We start from the raw sequence: 11309 nt of genomic DNA on the forward strand, positions 1-11309 counted from the left end.
ACTTATCTCATGATGTACTTTCTATGTTATAATTAGGATTTTTTTTTGTCTCATAATTTCAACTTTTTAACATATAATTAACTTTTTAGCTCATATTCTTTGTTAATGGTTTTAGTTATTTATTGTCATAATTTCCTTGCTTTCATATTTGTCTTTTATTTAGGAGGAAACTGGCACAGCCGTCTGCTCTCTACTGTGTTGAAACATTTCTGGGCCCTGAGGAACAGTTTCACATCCGGACAATGGTGAGTGCAGGATGTCGTCAGGGCAGGGAGCTAAATAATAAAGGGCATCTGCTGCATGTGGCACCAAAGCATGAAAAGTTGTCACACTTCTATGGTGAAGTAGTGAGAAACTCTAGGAAAGATTAAGCATTTTTACTGTGTGATAACAACTGCACCTCTGTAATAAAACTCACGAGGGATTAGTCATGATTTAACCATTCATTTATAAAGATACACAAGTGAGATGTCAGTGAAAATTAACTTTATAACACGTGTCTGAAAATCTCTGTTTGGGTCAGCTGGGCTGACCCTCTTTATGAACAGCAGCAGAAGTCCAAAGAGTCATGTAGAGTATTTTAAGAAGTTTGATCAGGGTAGAAAAGGGAAATTTATCACATTTTGTCCCATGAGAGATCACCCGGGAGGGTACTTGGTTATTTATCCACTAGAGGGGCACAGTTTATCACATTTAGTCTTCTGGAAAGGCAGCCTGGAGGACACTTTATCAGATACTTCTCACTAGAAGGGCACTTTATCATGTTAATATGGGGGCATTCAAGTGGGCACTTTTGTCCCACTCAACAGGGCGACCATGCCCCCTGCTGTCTGGCAGCATGTGGGGCAACATTTAAGCCCCCTTGTCCCAGGTCATAGTTTTATGGGTCTGAATCTTGATGGTTCCCCTGATCCATTGAGGGTACGTGTTGCTTTCTGTTTAAATAACCCTGGTGGTTTCCTATTCCATGATGTGGTTTTCCTTCTAGCAGTGGTCTGATATGGCCTTTCTCTCATTAGCCTCATTTTTATCTCAATATTTTTGATGAGCTAATGTTTTAGATGAACAAACTTTATTGATGAAATGATTAATTCTGTACTATAAGACTGTCTAAACAGGAAAGGGTCTTGTGCTCTTGCTGTGTATCACATAATGCCACCAGATGGTGCTGTTTCTCTCTCACCATCTCTCTTCACTTTAGAAAAACAAGGAGCCTTCACACTGGAAAACTTTATACAGTCATAATGACTTTTTAATTCTTTTATACAGCAATACGCCATTTTTATCACCTCAGCATTTATTTCCTCATTCTTATCTTTAAATGCAACCTTCTGTCTTTGTCATTTTTGTCATTTTAAACCCTTTATTTCCTCTTTAACTTTACTGTAAAAGGAAAGCAAATTCTATTTATATCCTGTTACAAAAACGTCCTGTTAAAACCCATGTGGTGAAAAGTCAGCATGTAACAGCACAGTCCGTCATTTTTAATTAGAGTCAGCACTGACGTCAAAACCGACTCAGAGGCAGCGGAAATTATTACCCAGACACAACACAGCTGCTGTTGCCATGGTATCAAGACTGTGTAGTAAACACAACAATGTGAACCGGACTGTGCAGTCACTGGGTCAAGCCTCTGACCGACTCCCCTCCTTCAGCAGGATCCAGACGGGGGGGATGTTTCCTTCCCTGTGAGCTCATCCCACCAGAGGCTTGTTAACAGGTCTTTACACAACAGTTTACACAACATCTGCATGTTTTTAACGTGACATCAGAGAAAAAGGCTTTATGTCACGAGAGAATCATGTGCAAGCGTGAACACTTCATGGAGCGCAGACTGAAGAGCAGAACATAATCCCACAAAGAGGATGCATATCTACGGTTTTAACTGCTACAGAGAATTTTCAGTGTCGGGGAAAAAAGTTTGAGATTTGCTGGAGTTGAAGGTGTCTCAACATTTCTGTCAGCTTGATCAAAGTGGTTGTACAATTCTGCCTAAGCTGTCTGTGGATAGAATTCTTCTTTTCTCAGCATTCAGATGAAATCAAACATGTTTCATCTATCTCAAGTTTTAAGTTATGGCTCATGCAAACAACAGAAAAAGTATATAAAGGTAGGAAAATACACAGAACATGCAGCTGCACTGCACAGCTGTAAACCTACAAATGTTTTATTTGTGCACCATGACTAACCTTTACACCACCAGGGACTGTAGTGGCATTGTATTCAAATACATTAATTTTAACATGGAGTTGCCCTCTTTTTTGCAGCTTTAACAGCCTTCACTCTTTTGAAAGGAATTAGACAAGATTTTGAAGTGTTTCTGTGGGAATTTGTGCCCATTCATTCTGTAGAGCATTTATAAGGTCAGGCACTGATGCTGGACTTGAAGGCCTGGTTTGCAATCTCTGCTCCAGTTCATCCCAAAGATGTTCAGTCGCATTGAGGTCAGGGCTCTGTGTGGGCCAGTCAAGTTCTTCCACGCTGACCTCATCAAACCATGTCTTTACAGTCCTTGTTTTGTGCATTGGGGCACAGTCATGTTGGAATAGAAAAGGGCCCTCTCCAAACTATTGCCACAAGGTTGGAAGCATAGCATTGTCCAAAATGTCTTGGTATGCTGAAGAATCAAGATTGTCCTTCACTGGGGATAAGAGGCCTAGCCCAAACCCTGAAAACAGCCCTAATGCCAGCCATACATCAGAGGACGTTGCTTAAACTCTTAAAAGACCGAAAAGACTGACATCTGAGAGCCTCTCACATCTAAAGACAATTTGTCAGCAAGTCACTGAGTTTTTAGTCTCAGACTAAGATTTAGCAACGACTGTGGGTCACTAACTACAAGATTAGAATACGACTCCCTCTAAGATTATTTCCCATCATGCATCTAGTGGAAATTCAAAACAACAATTTTTTTAGCCAAGAACAAGATGTAGAAAGACATGGAGATCACATTTGAGTTCATATCTCTTATAATCTGATGTTTTTAAATCGTTTACATCAAGTCGTAATGAAAGGGAAGTAAAACACCAAAGCAACTTTGCATGCCACTGCAACAACTCGAAGAACTATACCGGAAACAGTTAATAAAAGTACCGTATAAAAAACGTGTATCATTACACCACAGAAACAAACGGATCAGGCTTTTACTTTGAAAATCCCAGTGGTGGTTTTCCGTTCCTGTCATGTCAGCCTGGAATGAACTGACAGACAAGGTACACAAACAGACCGCCTTAAAATGGCTAAAATCAAGCCTTATGACCTAAATCCAAAATTCAGTCTCATGGAGATCTCAGAGTTTTAACATGTTTACAGCAACCATATTCCAACATTTCTAGAGTGTTAAGACAAAAACTTTGGATTTCACTTTACAGGGTCTTTAATATGTTTAGTTCTTTAAGGGGAGGGGCTATTTCAAAATTTTCCAAAAGCCATGGGTGAGACTGTCAGTGCATCTGTTGGCACCTGCAGGCAATGCTTCCATCATGACTTCCCCATTTGGTGAAACCAGTGCTTTCCCTCACTGTGTCTCCGCCCCACCAGGCAGGGAGGAATTGGCTGATCAGGATCACTGTCTGGATCCAGGAATGTTTTAAAGGACTTTTCACTATTGGGAGATAGGGCTGAGGGTGGAAGTCTGCATTTTCTGAGTGCTTTTCTAGTTTCATATTGGCCATGGTTACATAATATATATATTTTTTATTTGGAATCAATTATTTAGAATTAAATAATTTGGAATTAAAGTATTTTCCTTCGCGTTTACATGAAAATAGTAATTCCGAATTGAGGTTTACATGGAAAACACGTTTAATCGCCTTTATTTATTCCACTTATGGTGTGGGGGCTGGGAAGGGTTCTGACTGGACAGGGGGTAGATGTGACGTATTTACGTCTACCGGACAAAAACAAACTCCGTCCATCCACTCTTTTCATTATATCCACATCTTCTAAGGCTCTTATTCAATAAATAGTCTCAGCTTGAGTCCAACACTTGCTTCGGGCGGCCATCCTGGAATATGTGCCTGCTAGCGCGGAATATGTGCGTCATCGTGACAGGACAAGGGAGTGAGTGTGCAGAACGACTGGAATTAATTTAAAGCGGAATGAACGTATACATGTTCGAGGAATTATTCAATTCGGATTTAAAATCAGAATAAATCAGCCACTTACTTCAGATTTAAGTTGAATTCGGAATGGTCATTTTCATTCAGAATTAGGTGTTTACAAGGTCATTTTTAATCTTTTAAAAAAGGATTTAATTTTTATTCTGAATTACAGGGGAATTGAACCTCTCATGGGAACATAGCCATTTTGGCAAGCAGTGATGAGGAATGGCTCCCAGACAAGTTGAATAAGTTTGACAAGCTCTCACATAGGTAGCGTGAGCAGCTTGTATTTATTCTGAACCACAGATACAGTCACATACAGGCAAGGTGGTCTGCAATATTAACCCCCTCACTCATAGTGTCACACTTAAAAAAACACTTCTCATTAAAACACAAACTAACAAACTTAACATGCATAGTTACAACTTTGCAAAGAACATGAACATTATAAAAACAGAAGAACAAATTCTTACACACAAAGCTCTCCCGGAAGTCCCTGCTCCTGGTGACTGCTTCCTGGATCGCCACAATATATTTTTATGTAAGTTAAACTGAGCATTGTTATTTCATACAACTTAGACTTCACTTATGTGAACTAATGATTTTTAGTAAAGACTACTAATATACACTTTATATGCCTACTGCATAAAATTAAGGTTCTATGTTAATACAACTTAACCTCTTTGGTATCAGCTTGTGTAAGAACTAAAGTGGTATAAGGCAATCGGTTTACTCGTGCTTATTAGTAATGTCAACTAATTCGGGTTTAGAGTGCAGGGGGTTTGGAAGGACATGCAGTGTCATGAAAAAGTATTTCCCCCTTTCTGATTTGTTTCTTGCTTTTCTTTTCTTTTTTTCCAAAATTTTCAAACTTAGATGTTTCAGATCTTGATTTCATTTATTAAGGCAATAAAAACCATCCAAACCTACCTGGCCCTATGTAAAAAAGTCACTACCTCCTATGCCTAATAGCTGGTTGTTCCACCCTTGGCAGCAACAACTGCAAGCAAGCATTTGTGATAACTTGCAATGGTTCTTTCACATCACTGTAGAGGAATTTTGGCCCACTCTTCCATGCAAATTTGTTTTAATATAGTCACATTAGAGGTTTTTTTGAGCATAAACAGCCTGTTTAAGGTCGTGCCACAGCATCTCAGTCACTCCACTCCACAACCATTGTTTTTTAAGGCATTCAGAGGTGGACTTACTGGTGTGTTTGGATCATTTTCAAAAAGATTAACTTTTGGGGATCTTGGGGATCATCAGGATGTTCCATGTCGAATGTATGGGTTTTTTTGTTCAGCAGTGGATTTGGCTTTGGAACTCTCCCATGGGTGCCATTTTTGCTCACTGAAAAACATATGGAGTGTTTTGCACTATCTAGCCATTCTTCCATAAAGCTCAGATCATTGGAGAGCTCAAGGGATGGTTGTCCTTCTGGAACTTAGTCCCATCTTCACACAGGATCTCTGAAACTCAGTCAGAGTGACCACTGGGATCTTGGTCTTCTCTCTTATGAAGGCCCTTCTCACCTGATTGCTCGGTTTGGCCGTGTGGCCACCTCTTGAAAGAGTCCTGGTTGTGCCAAGCTTCTTCCATTTGAGAATTATGGAGGCCACTGCTCTTGGGAACCTTCAGTATAGCAGAATTTTATTGTAGTCTTCCTCAGATCTGTGCCTGTAAACAATCCTGTCTCTGAGCTCAGCAGACGGTTCCTTTGACCTCATGGCTTGGTTTTTGCTCTGATAATGTCTTGTCAGCTGCAAAATAAGAAAACTAAACAAAAGAAATGGGGTCTGTATACTTCTTGAATGCATCATACAACACAAGTAGTTATTTTTGATTAAACTAGATATTTCAGCACACAAAAACTATTCATTGTAGCTTTTACAGTAAAACATTGTGCTCATGATACTTGGAAGGGAGGAAAAATCTTCACTTATTTCAGTCTAAAGATGTGCTCAAATCCTCATTAACTTCTCCCACATACATTCTTTTTATAAATGTATTTATTTGCATGATTCACGTGGGTCAGATCTTCAGATCATCAAATCGGGAATTTGGGAAAAATCCACAGAAATCTGTAAAAAAACTAACAGGATTCAACAAGCCTGCCATAAAAGTGATCAAAAATCAAACAGGGATGTAGGAAATAAGTAAGCCAAAATAAAATCTTATCAGAGGTTTTCTGTGGTTGAAGAAATTATTCAGACATCTGTATTAACATCTCCTCTGTGACTTCCTCACATGCTGTCCACGTCCAAGGCACCTCCTCCTCCTCCTCCTCCTCCTCCTGCCTCCTTCTGCCTGTGAGAGGAGTTTGCAGAAAATGTAAATTAATGCAGCGTGTCTTATTAAAATGCATCTGGTTAAAAAGAAAGGAGATATTCAGCGAGTGCTAATGCGCGGCATTATAATTTAAAAACTTGCCTTTGTAGTTAGTGTTTCATCAGGGCCGGGTGTGATGAAATGATTGTGACACCATGTTAGTGATTCATGTGGAGATGAGAGGGGAAACTGCGTGCAGACGGTTCGGATTCATTACAGAGACGTCAGAGCGGCTCTTTATCTGAATCTCACTCAGTTTAACATCCACAGGGTCCTGCAGGAGCACAACAACATCATGAACATCATCATCATTAAAGTGGATCACAATTCAACCCCATTTTCTTAGTTTATAACCACAATTCAGACACCAGGGTTTGTACATTTAGTTGTAGAAATGCATAAAGTAGGGCCTGTGTCCATATTTCAACCTGGCAGCGCTCACACCTTGGCAACTTCTCCTCCACTTTTATCAGAATTCCAGTCCCGTCATAATTTTGATTGGCCAGTGAGGGAGATGTGGCATTGACAAGTGTGAAGCTCTTCCAAGAGAGAACTGAGAGCTGTGAGTGGCAACAATGACAACTGACATGCTGAGGTGTTTTTACTGGATAAAGTAGACGTGTTTTAAAAGCTCATTACAGAAGCCCTGGGAGGACATGCATGCATGCATTTTATTTTCCCTCCTTTTCTAATGATTGCATGTAATTTGCAACAGTCAGGTCAGGTATGGGAGCAAATGCCGGTTTGGCACTTCACCTTGGTCCTCCTCTGCTTTGGCCCTCTGAAGGCCACCGTCCATCATGCTCTCTTGAGCTCGTCAGCATTAGATGCACAGTCTTGCCAACGATACCCAAAAACACGCCAAAGAGCAGTCACGACTAAAGAGTCCAGGCCATCAGTCAGAGTTCAGGCCTCACAAGAGTATAGTAAGACCTGGGACCAATGACTTTCATCCATAAGCTTAGAAACCAGGTGTGCCACTCTGTCTTGCTCAGTAAACCCATCTCCCCTTGGCTGAAGTCAACTCTGCAGTAATTTCAGCTTTACAGTAAGCAGATCGATGGATTTCTCTGCCACGATAGGTGAACATGTCCACAGCTCTCTCTGTACCAGATGATAGGGCAGACATCAGCTGGACAAACAAACAGAATCCTCCAGAGGGCATCCCAGCTCATCAAGTGGAAGGCCTTCCTGAAGTCAGCATAGGCTAGAATAAAATATACGGCTGTATGTCAGCTTAGGGCACCATACATTATAGACTTTGTGGCACAACATTTTTTTTCCAGGCACACATTTACAACAAACTGAAAGCAGATCCATGATCTATTTCATGCCCAGCTCAGGGCAACTTGACAGATTTTAATCTCCTTACAGGATCAGTCTGGATTATAACAGTCTAGTTATTTAATAGTAATATTATGAGAGTTTGGGTTGGAGTAGTGTTTCCAAACTGTTTCCCTTGAGTCCGTTCCGTGTACGTTCTGCCCGAGTATGTTTGGGCCTTTAAGGTTAGGCGTAAAAGCTACCTAACAGTGCCAAAACATTGTGAGGGTTTTGGTCAGAGGGTAAGGAGAAAATACCATCTTATCACCACAGATTTGCCACAATATCATGAGGGTTTGGGTTAGAGGGTTAAGGTTGGGTAAAATACCACTTACTCACTAGAGAATTGCCCCAATACTTTGAGAAATTTCTTGATGAATATTACAATCTTACCAATTAAATACTTCTTTAATATTACTGAGTTAGGTAGTTATGGTCTACTAAAGTAAAGTGCTGCCAAAATACTATACTTTCCTTCAAAACATCAAGAAAACATTTACACTGCCAGTGGTTGCTGCAGAAAGGAATCCCAGCATACATTAAGCAGAAAATCACTTGCAATATTCTCTTTAAGCTGCCATACACCCTGGGTTTTCTTTATTAATTCATCAACCCAATGAAATAAAAAAAGGGTCAAAACTGCTTGAAGATACACAGCCAGAATCTCAAGCCAGAAGTTGCAGCTGTACAGTGTTTGTTTTGTCCTCAAAACATAAAATCCTCTAAATTATTACAGGGAAGTTAAAAGACGTTGTGGTTAAGAAGTTCTAAACTCAAGCACATGTACTCTGTCATCTCAGCAGAAGTGGTGAGTAAATGTATCAGCTGATGTTCTGCACTGGTTCACAGTCTCCAGACTCAATAATTCATTGGTACAGAGGAGCTCTGAATTATTGAATGGAGCTGTTAGTCGGACGATGACTCACACTCTGTTATTCTGAGAGCATGAAGCTTCAGTTTCCTCTGATCACCGAGGACACGCCTGATCAACGATCAGCTCAGCTCTGATTTTTCAGAGCAGCTGATCTGAGCAGGAAACAGGCCGGGAGATGTTTTATCAGCAGGATTATCTGATGATTCATTTTTTTATTCTGAGAAAATTAATTTGACTTCAACAGATCAGAAAACGTGTTTCAGACAGCAGAGATTTGGTTTGTAGCACCAAAAGCAATGAACACGGAAATTAATGACATTCAACAAGTACCTAAGATCAAAAAATTCTTTATCCCTCTACATTAAGATTTCTTTGGTGATGCCAATATTTCTACTCCTGCTCAGTGGTGTGTTTGGGGGGGCGCCCCCCTCGTGGCCCAATTGTTGAAAAAACGCATGCTTTAGTGCCCTCTTGGGAGACAAAATGCATGTTAAAGTGCCCTCTTTGGAGCCAAAACACAGTCTAAAGTGCCCTCTTGGGAGCCAAAACAAATGCTCAAGTGCCCTCGAGAGCCAAAATACGTGCTAAAGTGCCCTCTTGGGAGCCAAAATGCATGCTAAAGTGCCTTCCTGGTTGGTAAAACACGATGACAAACTGCCCACTTGGTTGGCAAAAAGGCATATTTAAGTACCCTCCTCAATGGCAAAACACACTAAACTGCCCTCTTGGGTGAAAAAAAAAACACTTAATTGCCCTCTTGGCTGGTTAAACATGATGAACTGCCCTCCTGGTTGGCAAAACACTACTGTTGCAATGACTTTTACGTTGGGCCTTTTTTTGATCTATATTGAGCCAGAGCTATATCTTACATAACCAGTTTGGATTATCTGGTGCTAATATGGTGTTAAAATGCATTAGAATACAGGAAATGGCACCTACTTAATTTAAAATGTTCCAGGGGAAGACCCCCAGACCCCCTAGGGATTTATTTATTTATTTCTGTGTGTTCTACAAAGTCCAGCGTTGAATCTACACAGTTCTTGTGGATGTTGATCCTAACTACAAACTAACTTCAGTAGTCTGTCTAGTTAGTCTGTTTAAAGTCGATATAATTTGCCATTTGTATAACATATAAACATGTCTTAAGTGCCCTTGAAAACACGTGAAACTTAGTGCCCTCTTCAGTGGTGAGAACGTGCTGTATGTCCCCTTTTTTTTAATTTTTGCCCCTGCCCTTGAAAAAGTCTGTGCACACCACTGCTCCTGCTAATCACAGTAGTGGCAGCTACAATTTACAGTCGGAATTAAAAAAATAAACAAAAATCAAGGTGTCCCTCACTGAAATGTGACATCTGCCCAATCTCACAAGTGGTAACTTGCTCAGAATATTCACCCCCATTTTAGTTTGACAGTGTTGTTTCAGAATAAAAGCCTTCTGCTTCCTCCTCATGAACTGGATCATGTGTTGAACTTCAGTCTGGCCTCCTGCAGCTGCTGCTATCTCCTTTGCAAATCTGACCCTCTAACCTGCCGTACTGGGATCCCTCCACTCGACCCGGCTGAACTCAACACTGGTATGTGAGTCTGCAGAGGCTGTGAGTCTGAGGTTCAGATTCAAAACGCAACATCACTACCAGCTGCTTATAGCAGGAGAAGAAGCTACAAAGAGGGAACTGTAGCAAAAATGTTCTTGGTGTTCCTTTATTATCAAAGGTTCAGCCAACATTTGCAGGTTCAAGGCTTTTAGTTCAAGGTTGTGATAATAAGCAATCAGTTGAATTTCTGGATGAGGGCCTGGGGGCCATATACAGCCATCGTCCTCACTCAGTTAGGCTGTTTCTACTGAGTGATCTGCTTCAGTTTGATTCAGCATGGTAGGAGATTGTGTTTCCATTATCAAAAGTTGGAAAAGGTCCCAAATAACTGACCAATACCATCCTACTTTTTGGCACCATTCTGTGGGGGTGCCAAGCCAAACCACAAGGGTGGAGCTACACACACAATAGAGGGGTAGGTTTGACATCACTTTCACTCAGACGGTCTATGTCTGTTGTATAAAGAGTGGGTGAAAGCAGGAGAAAAACAGAATAATATCCATTTACATCAGGGATATTTGAACTCAGCAGAGATCCATACTGTTTCCTGAACCGTGGACACTGATATGTGGTCATAAATTTGGTTTTCTGACATTCATATGGCCCTGATGTTAAGTACATGCAGCAGAGCCTGAAGGAACATCATCCCAGTTCATCTGTGATGGATGTGAAGGAATTAATGTTTTTTGATCAGTTGTTTCTCTGTATTTAAGTGATTCATTTACTTCTTTGTACTTTAGGTAACCCATGAAAGGATCTCTCTGTGGTTGTCAAATCTGTGTTTTAAAATGAGATCAACGTACCTTTAACCTCGCACAGCAGATTGATTTGCCAGACCCCATCACTGTCATCAGGTAAATCCATCTTGAAAAGTTCTGATCTACAACATTTGTGCTGCACTGAACACGATTCAGACCAATCAGCGCCATTGGGTGTTGGAGGGTCACGTGAAATGTCAGCACGAGAGAACTAGGGGAGAGAGAGGGGCATATTTAAAAAGGAGAGCAGAGCGATGATTGGGGAGCAATGAGGCAGAGGTTTCATGCAATTGGTAAGATAAGGCCATGTGACAAAACAGCTGATTTC

This window comes from Cheilinus undulatus, linkage group 1 (genome assembly GCF_018320785.1).
Source record: "Cheilinus undulatus linkage group 1, ASM1832078v1, whole genome shotgun sequence".
Classification (NCBI taxonomy): domain Eukaryota; kingdom Metazoa; phylum Chordata; class Actinopteri; order Labriformes; family Labridae; genus Cheilinus; species Cheilinus undulatus.